This window comes from Leiobunum rupestre, chromosome 6, assembly GCF_980474605.1.
Source record: "Leiobunum rupestre chromosome 6, qqLeiRupe1.1.hap1, whole genome shotgun sequence".
Classification (NCBI taxonomy): domain Eukaryota; kingdom Metazoa; phylum Arthropoda; class Arachnida; order Opiliones; family Sclerosomatidae; genus Leiobunum; species Leiobunum rupestre.
Window position 1 is genome coordinate 64,918,705 of NC_143389.1, and position 21,728 is coordinate 64,940,432.

Genomic DNA, 21,728 nt, shown 5'->3' on the forward strand with positions numbered 1-21,728 from the left:
AGTAGTCCCCTCAGGGGCTGAGGAGTGCATCAGGTAGGTTCAACTTATTTTCATTCAACGAATATAAGCTTATTTTAAAAACCAATGTATTATCTTTGTTGAAAAGGATTCTGGTGGGGATACACCGGCTCATCCAGAATCTTGATGCCACTGCCCTGAGGGTGTTTACGGGACAGCCTGATGTTCTGGAGACAATGTTGTACGGCAACGCCGTTCTTCTGAGGGGCCTGGTAGCCATAGTTGTGGACCTCCCTCTCTAACCATCCTTCTCCACCAACCTCGCCACCACTTAATCCCCCCCTTTTAAAAAAAAACAAAAAAAAAACAAAATAAAATAAAAAACAGATGTTATTCAAAACTTTACCATTTCTTTTCATAGTATAAGCTTATTATTCATACTTCGGCAATGGACATAGACAGTCACCCCGTAACAGCGCTTAAGCGTATAGCACTTAATAATCCTAAAAACATCGTACTTATTCTCATCATTGTCATGTTACTAACCGTTCTAGAATACGTAACGTTTTGGTTTCGTAATTATAATATAAACATAGATATCGCAGCACGTAATATTACGCAACGGTGATGTCCCGCACGCGTCTATATAAACCCAATGCCATTGTTTTCGTTAGTCGTCTTGCAGCTTTCGTCACGTACGCAGCTCTCCTCAGATGTCCAAAAGAAATAATTCCGAAATGGGTACGTACATATACTATCAATTAGGATACATTTTCTTTCGTTCATTACATAGACTCTCTCTCTATCTTTCTTATAGATTCTACGACCCCTAATAAATGGACTCCAACGCTTAAGAAAATTAATCAACGATATCAGTTGTCCAAACAAACGTTTCTAACTTTCAGTTTAAAAAATGATTTCTCCGTTGAATTAGCTTTTTGTAATAAGAATAACATGACTATTTTTCCCGTCGACCTATCTGACTGGAAAGAACTTAGTCGGCAATGGGTTGATTTATTCGGCTTCTCGCAGTCTACCGGCGACAAAGGCTTAACACTCTCGACCACGGCTGATGCTAAAGTATCATCCCACAAAGAGCTTACTCTCATCATCACTCGTACTAATAAAAACCACGAATATTTAAAGCTAACCGCCGAAGAGACTGGAGAGCTCGCCCGCCTTATGTACTATATCAACAACCATCTAGAATTATTGACCGAAAGCACCGTTATATTCCATACGATGGCGGAATCCATTTTAATTTCTTATCGAAATGTTTATGATATTTTGTTTGGTGATTCTGGACACGCAGGACGTTTCTTTCTCGTCGAGGAACACCAGAGATTTGACGAAATCACCGCTTACGTCACCAACTACGTCACGGCGTTCCGAATCATTGAAGATTTTAAAACTATGTTAAACGAAAGAAATATAGATTCGAAATTCCAAGTTTTTAATGTTTTTGCTCTTGTAAACGCTAATTCGACGTATTTGAAAGAACACTTATTTCAATAAATATAATTTTACTTTATTTACCGTCTCTTTACTATCATACTGTTTATAATGTAGGAAAAGTACTCGAGCCTGTATTGTTAAAACGAAATAAATATTTGGATTGATATTAAACGGTTCTTTAATATCATACTATTAATTTGAATGATTTAAACAAAATTTGATAGATATGGCTAATTTAACGGTGGATAAAAGACGAAGCTTAACCCTTCCTTATATTTGATAAATAATCTTAGATTTTATTGGTAGATATGGCTAATTTAACGGTGGATAAAAGACGAAGCTTAACCCTTCCTTACATTTGATAAATAATCTTAGATTTTATTGATAGATATGGCTAATTTAACGGCGAAGCTTAACCCTTCCTTACACCGTGGATTCATCTTCTCTTTATTTTCAAAAGTATCCCGCCGCGATGATTGACACACCCTACTCTAAACCGAAAAAAGTGTTAGAGGGGCATTGTGGAGAGTAAGTAGGTAAAAAAAAGGCAGGAAAAATGTCATCCACACAAAAATCATCGGTATAAATTTGGGGAAGGGTGGGAAGGTAGCGGTGTAAAGTCCCGTCGGTATAATCCCATCGGTATAATCCTATCGGTATGTCGCTACCCTTATCTCTGACATCAGAAATCTCTATTGCCACTTACAGAAGCTACACTGTCTATCTATATTTAATTGATACTAAAAAAAATTGAATTTAACCCTATTTACAGAACAAGTTTATCAGTAAATAATACGAAACAAATTTTAATGAAAGAAATATTTACAGAGGGTATTTGTATTTTTCTCGCTTACGAAATACTTGCCGCATCTTTAACGATCATTTTATTTCAACACTCGCCCTTGATGAAGAAGGTCGTGGACTTCCTGTTGACGTTGTGACACATACCGCATGAAAAAGACTAATACCATCCAATTTCCAATATCATATAATGACTCGCACACCCAGGAAATCAATGACTGCATTAGGAATCGTAGATGTCCAAATATCCACACCAATAAAAAATGTATTAACAAGAAGCGAAAAACTTACCCTCACAAAGCACAGAAAGCCACTTGACTAAACCACAGCTCGTATATCAATAAATGACCGTAGACGGAATAGTTAGTGCGACACCTTACCATTAACAAACAGGAATTTTCGACGTTATTATCATGAAACCGGATAAGCTAAACAACACGACATACACACTATTAAGTCTCCTCCAAAACTGGACGTTTTCGTGGAAACAAAATAATCTCAAAAAACCAAAGACAGGGCTCCCACCAAAATCTGAAAACAAATTAGGGAAATAGGGGATTTCTCACGTCAGAAATAGGGTGAAATACGAACAAAATTTGGAAAAGTAGGAACCAAATAGGGACCATTTTAATAAAAAAAATTGAAATTATTTTAACTTAAATTTTTACAAAAATTACTTTTAAAATAGGATATTTCTAAAACTTACTTAGTTTTAATAGGTCATTCTAGAAAGATTTTCATACCTTGGGACAACTTGTTTTAACGGTCTCGCGCATGCCCCTGTCGAGAGGAATGACGTGTAATTTAGGCTTTGCAGGGTAATTACTTATGAATCGTAGGGGCCACGTGCACGGCTAGCTTTAGTGTTAGGGTTAGGTTAGATGAGTTTTTCAATAGGTTTTTTAGTTAGGTTAGATTAGTTAGTTAATTTATACAGTGAATATTTATTTACTCAAAATGATATACTCAGATATAGTTCAACTTTACGACAGGGAGGCTCATTATGAATTTTACCAAATATTTCAATTTAGCGAAGCTTGTGGCGACACCTAATTTAGTAAATTATAGCTATAAACGTGAATCGATACCATTATGGTTCAATATTATAAGCCGATGGTACTTTTCAGCAAATTTACTAGATATAGGGGGATTTAGGGACCAAATTCCGATTTTAGGGTGGTTTAGGGACTTCGAAAAAAAGTAGGGGCTTTTAGGTATTTTAGGGACCTGGTGGGAGCCCTACACGCACGCACGCACGCACGCACGCGCGCACGCACGCACCCGCGCACGCACGCACCCGCGCACGCACGCACCCGCGCACGCACGCACGCGCGCACGCACGCACCCGCGCACGCACGCACGCGCGCACGCACGCACGCGCGCACGCACGCACGCGCGCACGCACGCACGCGCGCACGCACGCACGCGCGCACGCACGCACAGTGATTGTGAAACCTCTACTAGGGTACAAAGTACCTCCGAGAGGCAAAAACATATGATGTTCAATAATAAACCAAGTGCCCACAAGGTAGATTGAAGTTAACGACACTTGATTTTCTTTGACTTAGAAATTACACAATTATTGCAATCAATTTCATTTTTTATTTTCCTTCGCTTACAAAAATATCTTCGATCAGGCTTCAGAGCCAGAATAACGAATAGAAAAATATATAATAATAACCCAATCGATCAGGCTTCAGAGCCAGAATATCGAATAGAAAAATATATTATAATAACCCAATCGATCTGGCTTCAGAGAATCAATCCAAACACCAACACCAATAAAACATTTAATAGCAAAAAACCAAACACATCTTACCTTTAACAAAGCACTTAACTGAATTTTAAATACTAAACGCCAAACCAACGCCACCGCATTATCAGTGTCACAAATTTTAAGTCGATTAGAATAAGAAAAACCTTTAATAAATGATGTAGTTTCAACCTAGTTATAATCAAACCGGCAAAGCTTAAGGACACAACGTATACACTTTAAAAGTTCCATCAAAAATTATCTAATTCCGAAAAACGTATTCTCAAAAAATTAATAGACCAAAAATAAATGGCAAAAAGATTCCTCCAAAAATTAACCATTTCGCGGAAGAAGTAAATACTCTTAAAAATTACAGAAAAAATAGACAACAGAAAAAATCTTTATCTCCATTCATTAAAAAAAATACCCAACAAAAGTCAGATTAGGCCTTCATAAAAAAATTCAAGACTTTATTACCTATTATACTTACGATGAGTGTCTTATTTTAAGTGAAGCTAAGCAGCTATCGGTGGTTCTGTGGTAGAGCGCTCGACTGCCAAGCCGAATGGCCTGGGTTCGAAACCTGGGGATGCAATAATTTCAATTTCAATTCTATTTCAATTAAATACGCTTCCGATAAAGCTGAAGGTCTAATTTTCAATGAAGCATAGCAAGTGTCGGTGGTTCTGTGGTAGAACGTCCGCCTGTCAAGCAGGAGGTCTCGGGTTCAAATCCCGCCCGATGCGATCGCAAATTGATACTAAGACGAATATCGTAGACAATTGGTGGAAACACTGCCATTGGAAACACTCAGCACTCGGTCCGTCCCAAAAGTCAATAAGACAGAGTTGAAGAATACGCACCAGTAACAAACGTAGCGACGGTGGGCGTTAACGAAAAAAAAACTCAAGGCAATCGCAAATTTATCCGTTAACGCTTACCGTCACACGGTGGTTTTTCCAACCTTTAAACTGCTAAAACACACCCACAGACGGACACGGCTGGTTGTATAAAAAAGAGTATCTGAAAAAACTAAACCTACTGACAATTAAAGAGTTTAACAACGTCATTGAATAACATATTACAGATTTATAACACAACGTAAAAGGAATCAATAACACAGCGGCAACGAATCAAAGTCCTAAAACCGCGCTCCCGGTTCAATTCCCGACGAAATAAAAACAAGTTCACAAAAATTAAAAAAACAAAGTTCAATAAAAAACATCCACAGATATTGCATTCAAAACCCGTCTTATCATAATGGTTCCTTCACTTTAATATTTTCCCTAAGGAAGTCAATGGCTCGGCGGTGAACTATCGGCATGGTAACAATGCGACCCGTGTTCAATTCCTGATCACGATTAAATTTTACATTAAAATACTTATATTTAATTAAATATAAGATTAATATAATTTATAAATAGTTAATTAATATAATTTATAAATAGTTAATTAATATAATTTATAAATAGTTAATTAATATAATTTATAAATAGTTAATTAATATAATTTATAAATAGTTAATTAATATAATTTATAAATAGTTAATTAATATAATTTATAAATAGTTAATTAATATAATTTATAAATAGTTAATTAATATAATTTATAAATAGTTAATTAATATAATTTATAAATAGTTAATTAATATAATTTATAAATAGTTAATTAATATAATTTATAAATAGTTAATTAATATAATTTATAAATAGTTAATTAATATAATTTATAAATAGTTAATTAATATAATTTATAAATAGTTAATTAATATAATTTATAAATAGTTAATTAATATAATTTATAAATAGTTAATTAATATAATTTATAAATAGTTAATTAATATAATTTATAAATAGTTAATTAATATAATTTATAAATAGTTAATTAATATAATTTATAAATAGTTAATTAATATAATTTATAAATAGTTAATTAATATAATTTATAAATAGTTAATTAATATAATTTATAAATAGTTAATTAATATAATTTATAAATAGTTAATTAATATAATTTATAAATAGTTAATTAATATAATTTATAAATATTAAATTAAATATAAGATTAATATAATTTATAAATTAAATATAAGATTAATATAATTTATAAATTAAATATAAGATTAATATAATTTATAAATTAAATATAAGATTAATATAATTTATAAATAGTTAATTAATATAATTTATAAATAGTTAATTAATATAATTTATAAATAGTTAATTAATATAATTTATAAATAGTTAATTAATATAATTTATAAATAGTTAATTAATATAATTTATAAATAGTTAATTAATATAATTTATAAATAGTTAATTAATATAATTTATAAATAGTTAATTAATATAATTTATAAATATTTAATTAAACATAAGATTAATATAATTTATAAATAGTTAATTAATATAATTTATAAATGGTTAATTAATATAATTTATAAATATTTAATTAAATATAAAATTAATATAATTTATAAATATTTAATTAAATATAAGATTAATATAATTTATAAATATTTAATTAATATAATTTATAAGTATTTAATTAATATAATTTATAAATAGTTAATTAATATAATTTATAAATATTTAATTAATATAATTTATAAGTATTTAATTAATATAATTTATAAATAGTTAATTAATATAATTTATAAATATTTAATTAATATAATTTATAAGTATTTAATTATTATAATTTATAAATATTTTATTAATATAATTTATAAATATTTAATTAAATATAAGATTAATATAATTTATAAATATTTAATTAAATATAAGATTAATATAATTTATAAATATTTAATTAAATATAAGATTTATATAATTTATAAATATTTAATTAAATATAAGATTTATATAATTTATAAATATTTAATTAAATATAAGATTAATATAATTTATAAATATTTAATTAAATATACGATTAATATAATTTATAAATATTTAATTAAATATACGATTAATATAATTTAAAAATATTTCATTAAATATAAGATTGAAATAATTTATAAATATTTAATTCAATATAAGATTAAAATAATTTATAAATATTTAATTAAATATAAGAATAATATAATTTATAAATATTTAATTAAATATAAGATTAATATAATTTATAAATATTTAATTAAATATAAGATTTATATAATTTATAAATATTTAATTAAATATAAGATTAATATAATTTATAAATATTTAATTAAATATACGATTAATATAATTTATAAATATTTAATTAAATATACGATTAATATAATTTAAAAATATTTCATTAAATATAAGATTGAAATAATTTATAAATATTTAATTCAATATAAGATTAAAATAATTTATAAATATTTAATTAAATATAAGAATAATATAATTTATAAATATTTAATTAAATATAAGATTGAAATAATTTATAAATATTTAATTAAATATAAGATTAATATAATTTATAAATATTTAATTAAATATAAGATTTATATAATTTATAAATATTTAATTAAATATAAGATTAATATAATTTATAAATATTTAATTAAATATACGATTAATATAATTTATAAATATTTAATTAAATATACGATTAATATAATTTAAAAATATTTCATTAAATATAAGATTGAAATAATTTATAAATATTTAATTCAATATAAGATTAAAATAATTTATAAATATTTAATTAAATATAAGAATAATATAATTGATAAATATTTAATTAAATATAAGATTGAAATAATTTATAAATATTTCATTAAATATAAGAATAATATAATTTATAAATATTTAAAATGATGTGGAATAAATTATAGTACCTAACGTTATAACTTTGAGAGAAATATAATAATATCCGATAAAAATATTTTTATATACTCTTTTGTATAAGTAGCATCCCACGCAAAATCCTATATTAAATACAACCCTTGTTCATCGTGTGCTTAATAATTTGAAACCAAGTTAATAGTTTACTTTCCTTTGGGTTTCCCTATAACTCTAAAGTACAAAGGCTCGAGCTAATCATGATCAACTAGAGTTGTAGTCATTTTTGATATTATCTATTAAATTTTTCTGTCGGATTATGAAAATATTTTGTCAAAGTTTTTGTTTTAATAATTTTAATAATTGATAACCCCCAGAACAAAACCAGGAGACGGAGTCCCAAAAGGTCAGAATTCAGATCTGGCCAGTGTGTCTTGCGTAATTCGGAACCCGTTAAACCGGAATTCCGCAAATCGAAGAGCAGCCACGAAGAGAATCCAGTGATGAGTTGAAATTTATCATAAATCCCCCCCCCCCCCCTTGTAGAGTACTCAGGGCAAAGAAATTCTTTGCTCAGGGTCAAAATTTGAAATAGCCAGTGAAACGTAGAGCAGAATTCTTAGAAAGAAAATTTAAGCCCTCGCTATTGTTCGAGAAAAGGTTAAAGACCCCTCGAGGTTGGGAGCTCATTCCGTTTTTATATGTTCATACCGCTAGGATTACCGTTTTCGTTCGTGCTTTTGCCCTCGCTGATATCATTTGTAGTTATTTGTTTTGTTTAAGAGTTAATTGTCACCAAAGTAATTTTAGTATTTTTTAGTTGTAGTATTTATTTTTTTTGTGTTTAGTGTATTATATTTCGAGCTACGATGCCCGAATTGACAGACTCAGGAACTGATCCCATTGGGTACTTGCTCGTAGCGTCGTAGACATACGTCATAGCTAAGCCCACCTTGCAACGACCGCCATGACATTAATTTACCGTCACAGATTACGAGGCAAAACGCCACACGATCCTGCGAAATAATCACGTGACCGCCATGGGCGTCTTATTGTCATGGCCGACCTATACGCGTAACCATGGCAACGAACACAAGCCACACCCACGAGCCAGCTACGAATAGAAAACCGAATGAGATAAAACTTTAATGGATATATGGTCAAGTAATGTATTATTGTATTATGTTTGACCCCCCCCCCCCGTTTATTTCAAATAGAGAAATTAACAATATAGTCGTGGTGGCCTAACCATCAAGAGATTCAAATAGATTTATTCCCCTTGCTATCAAAAGGATAGTAATCATTTCCCCCATTTTGTATCTAGTGTTTTATAAATAAGTGTTAAATAAAGATTTTGTGATTGATTAAAAAACAAAGGGTTTCCATTCTGAATTCGAATCTCCCCCTTTCCCTTCTATGTAACCCCCTCCGATTTAATTCGCCCCACGAAAAGGCCACGACTCGCACTGTGTCGAAATATTCCCCGCCTTGGTGAATTAATATCTTTGAGCAAGGGTAGGAATATTTTCTAGACCGTACTCGTTATACCAACCGATACGATAAACGTTGAGAAATATCATTTCCTTCCGAATTGGTTTCAGGTTCTTAATTTATTTTTCTTGAAACGTCAATTTTAAGGAAAATAGAATAAAGAAATAATGATTTTATTTAACCTGATGAATATACAAAAGGTTAGCCAAAGAAAATATGCATGAGGAATAGAGACTAACTTTAAGGAGGCGTTAAAACGATCAACGTTTGAACGTTATTGCACCCAGAGATTAGATTTCTATTCGTATCTCTCTTTTTGACAGGTCGCCTCTCGGCGATAGGAGGCGTTATTAATTAGCTAAAAATCTGGGATTGGCTAGTAAAGGGTTACAGAATCATTATAAAAATTCCACCCGAGGTTTGGGTAGCTTCTCCCATTCCGTAACATGTGGTAGCAGATTTGACTAATCATAATTTGACCATGGGCCAAATAATGATAAATCCAGGACATGACTCTGGTACGTTCACACGTACTAAATCGGTCGTCCACTAAAAGTAACAGGTGGCCATTTTAGTAGGGGGGAAAAAGGAGCAAATAAAAAAAATTGGGAGCAAAATCAAGCGGAAATTTCCGGTTTCCCGAACGCCATCTTGTGTTGACTAAGTCCGAATTCGGAAATAAGTGGCGGTTGTTATCCAAAAATCCTGCCATATTGGCCCCTCATTTTGAGATTAATGTTAACGATTCTAGGAAAGTATATGTTTAATATTATATAATTATATATATTATAATAATTATGAACTTAGTACGTATAAAAATAAGTACTTACATTAATAACCACTTATATATGATTATTGTGAATAAATATTCCAGGATATTTACTACGACGACCACGTGTATTATTTTTGAAAACTGTCCCTAAAAAATTTGCCCCCAAAATGACGTAGGTCCGCGATCGCGCGTTTTTCCCAATAGGGGGCAATAGTGGTCGGGTGTTATCGCTGTTGGACGGGTTTTTCGCATAGTCATGTCCTGGATTTATCATTATTTGGCCCATGATTTGACATTTTTCCTGCCGTGTTTCTGGAGTCTTTTGCGATAAACTAACGATATTGTAACGATTATCTGGCCCTTTAAAAGAATACGTGCTTCTTACAAATTGCTGCCGGAGAAAATGGCCGCTGATAACTCCGCAAAAAGTACTTAGAAAATGAATTTCAGAAACTTTGATACGTTTTCTCTTGGATAAATTAAAATTATGTACACAAATTTTGCCTAGATTATCATTAATTTGCGTATTTAAATCTGATAAATAAGAGCTAGTGCACGGTATATCATATCTTCACTCGCGACAAAGCGTAAAACTATCTTTCTCTGCTTCCCCAGTCAGTGTCTCCACTATACAGCGTAGCTAGGTGAGAGATGCTAGTCAATTGGTTCTTATTAGCCTTAGAAACACGCGCTAAAACAAGCTCCACCTATCGCTCTTAAAGAGGCGACCTCGGTTTACTGATACATGGTGTTATTGGAGTAGACCTTTCTCAGATCATCTAAAAAAGAATGGCCGTATTAGTTTCTTCCGGCAATTCTGGTTTTTTATAGGCCTTCGTTTTCGTGATGATTCCTTTTTGAATGAGACTGTGCGTCGCGTCAATTATACTGCTTTTCATATCTCTGGTTCCAATGTTTAAGGACTTCGTGGTGTTTGAAGAGTCGAAGTTATAAGATTTACCCAAAACATCGATGAGACCTTGTACGGACCTGTTAAGCACTCTAGCAACCATGAGGAACGACACTGGAGCGTATGTCTGGGCAACCGAATAGCTAAGGCAAAAATATCGAAAAATGGTCAGAAAGAACTGAAATAAAGGTAACAATAGAATTGAAAACATTTCGGGGAGTATATAGGATTCCAGCAGTCATTGGAATAAATTCTTTGAAATACGTTACCACGAGTGTATTTACTTATACTTTGGGAGGATGACTTTGTTGAGACTATCTGGGCCCTGGGGGCGTCATGATTTAGTATAACCATAAGGGTATAATATTGTTACATAATTGTGACATTTCCTATTCTTCACACGCAAAAGTTTTACTGAGAGCTATTCGCAAGACAGACTGCATTAACGGTTTCGTCGCTAGGGGAGATTTTCTTATTGTGGTGACGTCACTCTGTTACAAGCTCTCACGGACATTTAAGTACCAACAGTGTGTCAGAATTTAGAGCCCGGTGTACCTGGTAAAATTAAAACCACACCACCAGAGGTCTATCATCATAGTGCAATACGCCAGCGTCCACAGCCCGGACAGGTGACAAATCCAGCGTAGGTAATAGTACCCTACTACTGATGGTCGCACCTTTGACGCAAGTCACTCAACCCAGCAGAAGGTACAACAATGGGATGAACATCCCCCACTTCGCACACAGTAGTGGGAACAAGAGCGGATGCTGTAGCAAATCCAGCCGACATACCCTTCAGAAAGAGCTCCTAAAGGGGAACGACGGGCACACAGCGGTCCACATAACCCGGCACAGCTGGCACCGGAGATTCCGGTGTGCCCCAAAAGGCCGGGAAACAGGACCACTGCGCCTCATACGGAGACCCCCCCCCCAGCAGGCTACCCAATCCTCCGAGGTGGCCAGTTTGCCTGCACCCTCTCCGTTAGCCTGAGCCGAAGCCCAGTTACTGCCCAAACCTGACCGAAAGAAGAATTTTCCGAGTTACCTGGTTTTGGAAATAAAGTGGCGAAACGCGAACACTTTAATTTAAATTAATTTTTAGACAAATTTAAATTTAGAGTTACCGGATTTGGGAAATAAGGTAGCGAAACGCGAACACGTTAAATTAAATTGATTTCCAAACAAACCAATTTTTTGAAGTTACCTAGTTTTGGAAATATGGTAGCGCGAACGAGTTAATTTAAATGGATTTTTTGGTCAAATATAGCCTTATAGGACCAGCAATATGACAAACGTAATTTTCAATGCCATAAAAGCTATGAATCGTTATAGGAACTTCAACTAAAATATGGTTTGGTTTTAGTTCATACCACATTATATAACACCCCTAAGTCTTGAAATTTAGAAGCACTTGATGGCAAATGTATTGGTACAGAGTCTTTAAAGTATATTTGTTCTTTGGCCTTTCCACCACTAAGATACCTAAAGTCTAAAGCACATCCCACAAACCAATCTTTTGATGTATCTTTTCGAAACACTAAGAGAACGCTTGGCGTGTTTTTAAATATGTCGGTGAAAATTATTGCGAAGCCAACGATCTCCGTTAAAGGGAATATAACCTCTGGTATTTCTGTCGCCCTCCGAGGGTTCCAATATTGTCCGCTGCCTCCCATGGCTTTCCACACCTGCGGCGCTGATAATCGTTGATTGTGAAGGGAATAAAGGAAATTGATGGGGTCTTCCATAAAGAACGCGTTGGAGGTTCTATTCCCTTTAAAATTCACAGCGACACCTCGCCTATTTCGCCAATGATCATACTTAATACAATACGTTACTTACGGTGACACTCAATTTGACATTATAAACGATACCCTGTTATGTTACTTGTGATAAGGACACGCGAAGCAAAGTAATAATCAAGCAATATTCAATAATCAACTAGGCTAATACCCAAGGCACCACCTTAGGCCTAAGTCATCATGCGACTTTTAAAGCCATGAATTCAGGTTGCCGGGTTTTCGGCTTTTGACAGCTTGGGTGGATTGCGGCAGAGGACTATTTCGCCAATGATCATACTGATTACATAACGCTACTTATACTAACACTCAATTTATATGCGGAGGTTCGTATACGCTGTCCAAAAAAACTTTCTAATAAAATTAAGTTCGAAATCTAGGTTAAAATTAGACCCAGCTATTCAAAAATATAACTTTCATGATAATTGGACTTAATTTAAGGAACGTTATGTAGAGTCTTACACGAAAATGGAAAATCACGAAAATGAGGGTCGCGTAAGATACCCCCAAAACCATACTTAAAAATAATATTTATGGTCCTGCCCTAAATATCTAATGGCGTTTTTCTTTGGGCTGCTCTCTCTGCTCCCGTAGTGCTCCGAGAGTCCTTGCGTGTCCCATTGGGCTTTCGAGAGCAGATCCCGCAGAGATTCGCGTGTCCCATTGGGACGTTGCTCCGCGAGAGAGTGGTTGATTTCTTGCTCTCTGTTGATCCGAGATAAGTGACGGATCAACGGATTCGGAGCAAGTTTTGTGGAAAATGGTGGCGGTCAGGGAAGAAGAGTTACGAATTATTTTTTTATTATTAAAATCTTCATCATCAAGTTCAGAGGAGGAAGATTTTTTGGAACATATTTTTAAGGATAAAGCAGAACATCCGAAAATTGAGTGATTTATGAAAAATGTAGTGCATAGATTTTCAAATAAAGAAGTACATAAATTTATTACTACCTCTACTATATTGTAATGTAAATGTAGACTAGACTAATAAGAAAAAATTATAGTTTAGGGATAATTTTCGATTACCCCGTGAAATGTGTTATTCCCTCGTCGCGGAATTTGAAGCTTCAGAGTTCTTTCCAAACAATAAAGGACATGGTGGCCGTAGTGCTATTTCTGCCGAAAATCACCTTTTGACTCATTTTTACATCTTTCTAGGCCCAATAAATACCTCTACATGTTATGGTCAAAAAAGCACGCAAAGAAGGCTGTGTGCCCAAGACATGTACCTGTAGTGTCACGCGCTAAAACGTTATTTCAAAATCCGTCAATTGTTTCTCATTGGGAAAAGCGCGCCAAAATTACTGATTCGAAAAAAGTTACGTTTATCATTGGAAAAGTACTCTCGTCCGCTCTCTCAAGGATCGATGACGTCACACGTCAATTTTTTTGATCCGAAAGGGAGTGGAGAGCGGTTTCGGAGCAACCCAAAGAAAAACTCCATAATGCACAAAGCGAAAAGAGGTAAATGTAGCGTCGAACTAGATATCATTGAAATTTATAACCCTAACTGGTTACTGGTAAGGAGTTATGTACGACACGGCGGCATCGTGACACCTTGGACGAATAATTACTGGACTGGAAACCAAAGCAAAATCCCCGGTTCCACAAATTGCATCGCCCGTCAACGTTCCTACCGAGATTGGCTGCGTTCAGTAACTCTAAAAAAGCTCAGCGCTGAACGGGTTTTTTTGGCTTCCGGATTTGACGTCACGTTGCCTGTCCGTTGAGCAGGTTTTTCCGTTGTTGAACGGTCACGGAGTAAGGCTAGCTGCAGACGCCGCAACAGACAATATTTTACAAAAATTACAACAAGTGTAAAAAGCGTTCAACAAGATCCTACGTCACGCTAGCAACGGTCTCAACGAAAATCATTTTTCAGATACTTCGTTGAGAGTTACTGAACGCAGCCAGAATCACAAAATATTTATATCAAGAAACTATAGAGGTATACACTTGGAATGTCTAAGGTTTCATTGGGACGGTGATACGAAAGCGCGTCGAGAAAAAGGCGGGGCTTAACTACGTCAAGTGTAAGACGTAACACGACATTTCAAATTCATTGGCTGGAGGTTTGACGCGAAAAGAATGCGTCGTCATGGTAACAAATAGGCGATCTTCCCAAGCAAAAAAGGCTTACAAAACAATGGATTTAAAAACCTCAATTTGTTATCGTCCTTAATATTTTGAAATAATTATAATATTCTTCGCGAAAGAAGTGTAGTGATACCTAACTTCAGGTATTTGTATGGTTATAAAAGAGATAATCAGGTACGCTAATAATATAATAACCATGACTAGGCTTAATGACGAGTTTTCGTCGAATGAGGGTAGCGAGGCGCGCGAGTTTTTCTCGTGAGATTTCCCGCTTTAAGACACGCCCGTTTCTACGAGCTTCATCACGGCCGTAAAAATCTTCCTTAGACATTCCAAGTGTATACCTACTGTTTCTAACCAAATACAAAACAGCTGCGTAAAAATGTCAGATGACCTGCATTCCGTCGTCTGCTCTGCTATCTTTATTATAACAGGACGTACTACGGTCTGAATACACACAATCCTCCTGATGTGTTAAGTTTGTTGGTGATATACAGAGCAACCTACAACGCCGGTGACGCAACCAATATATATATCCACGTCCATACGTATGACCTTACTTAGAATTAAAATTAAGCAACGTAATTGCAAATCTAGGTTATATGGAAACCACAGCTATTCAAGAATAGAACTTTCATGAAAATCGGACTTAAATTAAGGAACGTTATGCCGACTTTCAGGCGGAAATATAAGTGTCACACTTATTTGTTACTTTTGCTCATATTAGAACGACCTCCGATAAGTGTCTCACTTATTTGTTACTTCTGGTCATACGTTGCAAGCATCGCGTACTGCTCCGATAAGTGTCAAACTTATTTGTTACTTCTGGTCATACGTTGCAAGCATCGCGTACTGCACCGATAAGTGTCACACTTATTTTTTACTCTTGGTCATACGTTGTAAGCATCGCGTATTACTCCGAGAAGTGTCACACTTATTTGTTACTTTCGGTCATATTAGAACGGCCTTGGAAAATGCCAGAGATAAATTCGAGTATCTATATTATAAGGAGCGCTTGGTACGTTGGTCGTACGTCCCAGCTTTCAGGAATGTGTGCTTAGTCTGTCACGAAGCCAAAGGCGGGGCGGCGAGGAAAAAGCGACCCGCGGCACAGAGGGAAACCGAGACTGCCTTTGGCTTCGTTACTGAGGTGGTTCGACTATCTATTTTGTCAAAATCTGTCACCCCTGAGAGCTGGGCCGTGTTTGTCCCAACACGCAATACACCCGAAATTTTCTCTCTGTTTCCGCCGCGAATTTCGGAGGGGGGGGGGGCTTATGGGGTAGTTTCGGAAACGGGGAGGTGGGAGGCGGGGGCGGGGGCGGGGGCGGGGGGTTTTGGGGTCGTTCCGATTTGAAAGTCCCTTGGCTGCGTTCAACAACTCTAAAAAAGCTCAGCGCTGAGCTCAACGGTCAGCGATTTTTTGCTGAACGGGTTTTTTGACTTCCGGTTTTGACGTCACGTTGATCCTCGGAGACTCAGCGGAAACATCGGCTGAGCGAGATGGTTTTTCCGTTGCTTATCGGTGTCGTGACGTCTTTCGACAAAGTTAAAGGAGGGGTAGCAGACGATATTTTGTTCGTTACAACAACTTTTAGTTTTTCTCCGTTGATTGTTGTTGAACGCAGCCCGTGGCTCTCTCGGCGTACGTTAGTCCCGTGGCCTTTATGCATCAGCCATTGGATACCGGGGGTTTAAAGGGGTACAGGTGAGGGTACCACGGTAATTATCACATGGGAAAAAGGGGAAGGTGGGTACCACGGTAATTATCACATGGGGAAAAGGGGGAGGTGGTTACCACGGTAATTATCACATGGGAAAAAGGGGAAGGTGGGTACCACGGTAATTATCACATGGGGAAAAGGGGGAGGTTGGTACCACGGTAATTATCACATGGGAAAAAGGGGGAGGTGGGTACCCCGGTAATTATCACCTGGGGAAAAAGGGGAGGAAGGGCCCTACTGGGGTGGTTCGACTATGGGGAAAAGGGTGCCACGGAAATTATCGCATGGGAAAAGGGGGAGGGGGCCTTACGGGGGAGGTCAACTGTGGGGTTAACGGTACCATGGAAATTATCGCATGGAAAAAAGGGAGGGGGCCTTACTGCGGTGGTTCGACTATAGGGACAAGGGTGGCACGGAAATTATCCTATGGGAAAAAGGGGTTGGGGGGCGTACTGGGGTGGAGTGCCTCGAAACACACAACTAGCAGAGGGCCCGCCTGTAAGGCGGGCTTCTCGGCTAGTAATCTCTATAACCACGCGGGTTTGCCAATGTTGGAAGTTGAGGGGGGTACGTATACGCTGCCCAAAAAACCTTCCTTAGAATTAAAATTAAGCAACGTAATTGCAATTCTAGGTTATATGTAAACCACAGCTATTAAAGAATATAACTTTCATGAAAATCGGACTTAAATTAAGGAACGTTATGTCGACTTTCAGGCGGAAATATAAGTGTCACACTTATTTGTTACTTTTGCTCATATTAGAACGACCTCCGATAAGTGTCTCACTTATTTGTTACTTCTGGTCATACGTTGCAAGCATCGCGTACTGCTCCGATAAGTGTCAAACTTATTTGTTACTTCTGGTCATACGTTGCAAGCATCGCGTACTGCTCCGATAAGTGTCACACTTATTTTTTATTCTTGGTCATACGTTGTAAGCATCGCGTATTACTCCGAGAAGTGTCACACTTATTTGTTACTTTCGGTCATATTAGAACGGCCTTGGAAAATGCCAGAGATAAATTCGAGTATCTATATTATAAGGAGCGCTTGGTACGTTGGTCGTACGTCCCAGCTTTCAGGAATGTGTGCTTAGTCTGTCACGAAGCCAAAGGCGGGGCGGCGAGGAAAAAGCGACCCGCGGCACAGAGGGTAACCGAGACTGCCTTTGGCTTCGTTACTGAGGTGGTTCGACTATCTATTTTGTCAAAATCTGTCACCCCTGAGAGCTGGGCCGTGTTTGTCCCAACACGCAATACACCCGAAATTTTCTCTCTGTTTCCGCCGCGAATTTCGGAGGGGGGGGGGCTTATGCGGTAGTTTCGGAAACGGGGAGGTGGGAGGCGGGGGCGGGGGCGGGGGCGGGGGGTTTTGGGGTCGTTCCGATTTGAAAGTCCCTTGGCTGCGTTCAACAACTCTAAAAAAGCTCAGCGCTGAGCTCAACGGTCAGCGATTTTTTTTGTTACTTTTGCTAATATTAGAACGGCCTCCGATAAGTGTGATATTTTGGCGAGGGAAAAAGGGTACCCCGGTAATTCTAACATGGGGAAAAGGGGGAGGAGTGTCTAACTGGGGTGGTTCGACTATGGGGAAAAGGGTACCACGGAAATTCTAACATGGGGAAAAGGGGGAGGAGTGTCTAACAGGGGTGGTTCGACTATGGGGAAAAGGGTACCACGGAAATTCTCGCATGGGAAAAAGGAGGGAGGGGGTGCCTCACTGGGGGGGTTTGGGACGAGAGAGAAAAGCGAGTTTTTTTGTTATATTTTCGGGGGGAAAAGGGTACCCGGTAATTCTGGCATGGGGAATAGGGGCAGGGGGGCCTTACTGGGGTGGAGTGCCTCGAAACACACAACTAGCGGAGGGCCCGCCCGTAGGGTGGGCTTCTCGGCTAGTTTTTAATAGAAGTGAGGCTTTTGGAATTTTAATAGGCTTTAGATTATTCAGTAGTAATTGTATTGGACGAAAAATTAATTTAAATAGGAAGTTCGCTTTAATGTTTTTACATATATAGTTTGTGTGAAAGTTTAAATAGATTACAAATTTAAAAATGCTTAGTAAAAATGAAAATAAAGGTGTAAGCTTTGACGACAGTGACGAGCTTAGAACGCTAGGCCTAATGTAGTCCGTTTAGTATTTGTATAGAAATATTTCCAATACTGGACACTACGGCGTTACAAGCGGCGCTGCAATAAAAGCACCATGCTCGCCATTTGGTTTCGGGTCCAGTAATTATTCGTCCAAGGTAAAACCAATTAGGGCTCCCTACAGCTAAAGCCTTAAAGGTACAAATATCATTTTAACAATGTTTTATACGTCCACTTACTGCCTATGCCATTTAAATATATTTCTGTCATCAATCCATGGAAACACCAATTAGCCTGCCAAATTGAACCCCTCCCCACAAGTCTGTCTCCACAATTTGACCCAAAAAGTGCTACTTATCCAAATTAATTTTCGTACCGACTAATTAATTTAAATTAAAGTGTTCGCGTTTCCCCACTTCATTTCCAAAACCAGGTAAGTGAACGTACAAGGTGATTGGAAATTTGTTCAAATTTAAATTTAACATATAAAATATAGTTAATACATCGGGGGGATTGTGGGTACTTAAATGTCCGTGACATCTTGTTCTGTTTGTAGATCTGTTTGTGATCTAATTTATTTCTACTTGGGAGGGACGATTTTTAGCGTTAATCATGAACCCCCCGACTCTGGAAACGTAAGCTCTTTCATTTTCATTCCCCCACTGGTTATACCATAAGTCTATAATATTGTTCCATAATTTTGTCACTTTGAGGAATATTTTACTGAGAGCTAGTACCGAAGTGACGTCATCACAAGAGGAAAATCTCCCCCTAGCGAGGCGCTGTCAACGGCTACGTGTGACGCGTTAGCAAGCGGACGCAAAACGGCGACGAAGCCCGTAATGCAGTCTGTCTTGAGAATAACTCTCAGTAAAACCTTTGCCTGTGAAGAATAGGAAGTGTTACACTTATGTAAAAATATTATACCCTTATAGTCCTACGCAATGATAATTTCATCATGTTTGATGCTCTATTTTAAGAAAGCAAATTAACCATGCTTCAGCCATAGCAACGGTGGGGAATTTCTAAATTACTACATTCATCCCGTAACTTTCTGGATGGCCTTAAAAAAATGAAAGGTGAGGAAAGGGGAGGATCAAAAGGGAGGATCGAAATTAGATAATCCAAAGGGGGAAAAAGGAGAGGATCAAAGGGGAAGATCGAAAGGAGAGGATCAAAGGGGAAGATCGAAAGGAGATGATCAAAAGGGAAAAATCCAAAGAGAGGATCAAAGGGAAAGACCGAAAGGAGAGGATCAGAGGGGAAGATCGAAAGGAGATGATCAAAAGGGAAAAATCCAAAGAGAGGATCAAAGGGAAAGACCGAAAGGAGAGGATCAGAGGGGAAGATCGAAAGGAGAGAATCAAAAGGGAAAAATCCAAAGAGAGGATCAAAGAGAAAGACCGAAAGGAGAGGATCAAAGGGGAAGATCGAAAGGAGAGGATCAAAAGGGAAAAATCCAAAGAGAGGATCAAAGGGAAAGACCGAAAGGAGAGGATCAAAGGGGAAGATCGAAAGGAGAGGATCAAAAGGGAAAAATCCAAAGAGAGGATCAAAGGGAAAGACCGAAAGGAGAGGATCAAAGGGGAAGATCGAAAGGAGAGGATCAAAAGGGAAAAATCCAAAGAGAGGATCAAAGGGAAAGACCGAAAGGAGAGGATCAAAGGGGAAGATCGAAAGGAGAGGATCAAAAGGGAAAAATCCAAAGAGAGGATCAAAGGGAAAGACCGAAAGGAGAGGATCAAAGGGGAAGATCGAAAGGAGAGGATCAAAAGGGAAAAATCATCCAAAGAGAGGATCAAAGGGAAAGACCGAAAGGAGAGGATCAAAAGGAAAGATCGAAATTAGATAATCCAAAGGGAAAAAAAGGAGAGGATCAAAAGGGAAAAATCCAAAGAGAGGATCAAAGGGAAAGACCGAAAGGAGAGGATCAAAGGGGAAGATCGAAAGGAGAGGATCAAAAGGGAAAAATCCAAAGAGAGGATCAAAGGGAAAGACCGAAAGGAGAGGATCAGAGGGGAAGATCGAAAGGAGATGATCAAAAGGGAAAAATCCAAAGAGAGGATCAAAGGGAAAGACCGAAAGGAGAGGATCAGAGGGGAAGATCGAAAGGAGAGAATCAAAAGGGAAAAATCCAAAGAGAGGATCAAAGAGAAAGACCGAAAGGAGAGGATCAAAGGGGAAGATCGAAAGGAGAGGATCAAAAGGGAAAAATCCAAAGAGAGGATCAAAGGGAAAGACCGAAAGGAGAGGATCAAAGGGGAAGATCGAAAGGAGAGGATCAAAAGGGAAAAATCCAAAGAGAGGATCAAAGGGAAAGACCGAAAGGAGAGGATCAAAGGGGAAGATCGAAAGGAGAGGATCAAAAGGGAAAAATCCAAAGAGAGGATCAAAGGGAAAGACCGAAAGGAGAGGATCAAAGGGGAAGATCGAAAGGAGAGGATCAAAAGGGAAAAATCCAAAGAGAGGATCAAAGGGAAAGACCGAAAGGAGAGGATCAAAGGGGAAGATCGAAAGGAGAGGATCAAAAGGGAAAAATCATCCAAAGAGAGGATCAAAGGGAAAGACCGAAAGGAGAGGATCAAAAGGAAAGATCGAAATTAGATAATCCAAAGGGAAAAAAAGGAGAGGATCAAAAGGGAAAAATCCAAAGAGAGGATCAAAGGGAAAGACCGAAAGGAGAGGATCAAAGGGGAAGATCGAAAGGAGAGGATCAAAAGGGAAAAATCCAAAGAGAGGATCAAAGGGAAAGACCGAAAGGAGAGGATCAAAGGGGAAGATCGAAAGGAGAGGATCAAAAGGGAAAAATCATCCAAAGAGAGGATCAAAGGGAAAGACCGAAAGGAGAGGATCAAAAGGAAAGATCGAAATTAGATAATCCAAAGGGAAAAAAAGGAGAGGATCAAAAGGGAAAAATCCAAAGAGAGGATCAAAGGGAAAGACCAAAAGGAGAGTTTCAAAGGGGAAGATCGAAAGGAGAGGATCAAAGGGGAAGATCGAAAGGAGAGGATCAAAAGGGAAAAATCATCCAAAGAGAGGATCAAAGGGAAAATCGAAAGGAGAGGATCAAAAGGAAAGATCGAAATTAGATAATCCAAAGGGAAAAAAGGAGAGGATCAAAAGGGAAAAAT

General features: G+C 36.7%; 1 protein-coding gene across 1 annotated transcript in view; it reads right to left on the minus strand.

Annotated features, from left to right (window-relative positions):
* Positions 1-2,048: 2,048 nt before the first annotated feature.
* The window catches only part of LOC149943175 (poly [ADP-ribose] polymerase 2-like), a 70,664-nt gene continuing 50,984 nt past the window's right edge, over positions 2,049-21,728 (minus strand). Inside the window, exon 10 of the mRNA XM_090180172.1 lies at positions 2,049-2,063. The gene's annotated coding sequence lies outside the window, so the exon portion shown is untranslated. The remainder of the gene's footprint in view (positions 2,064-21,728) is intronic.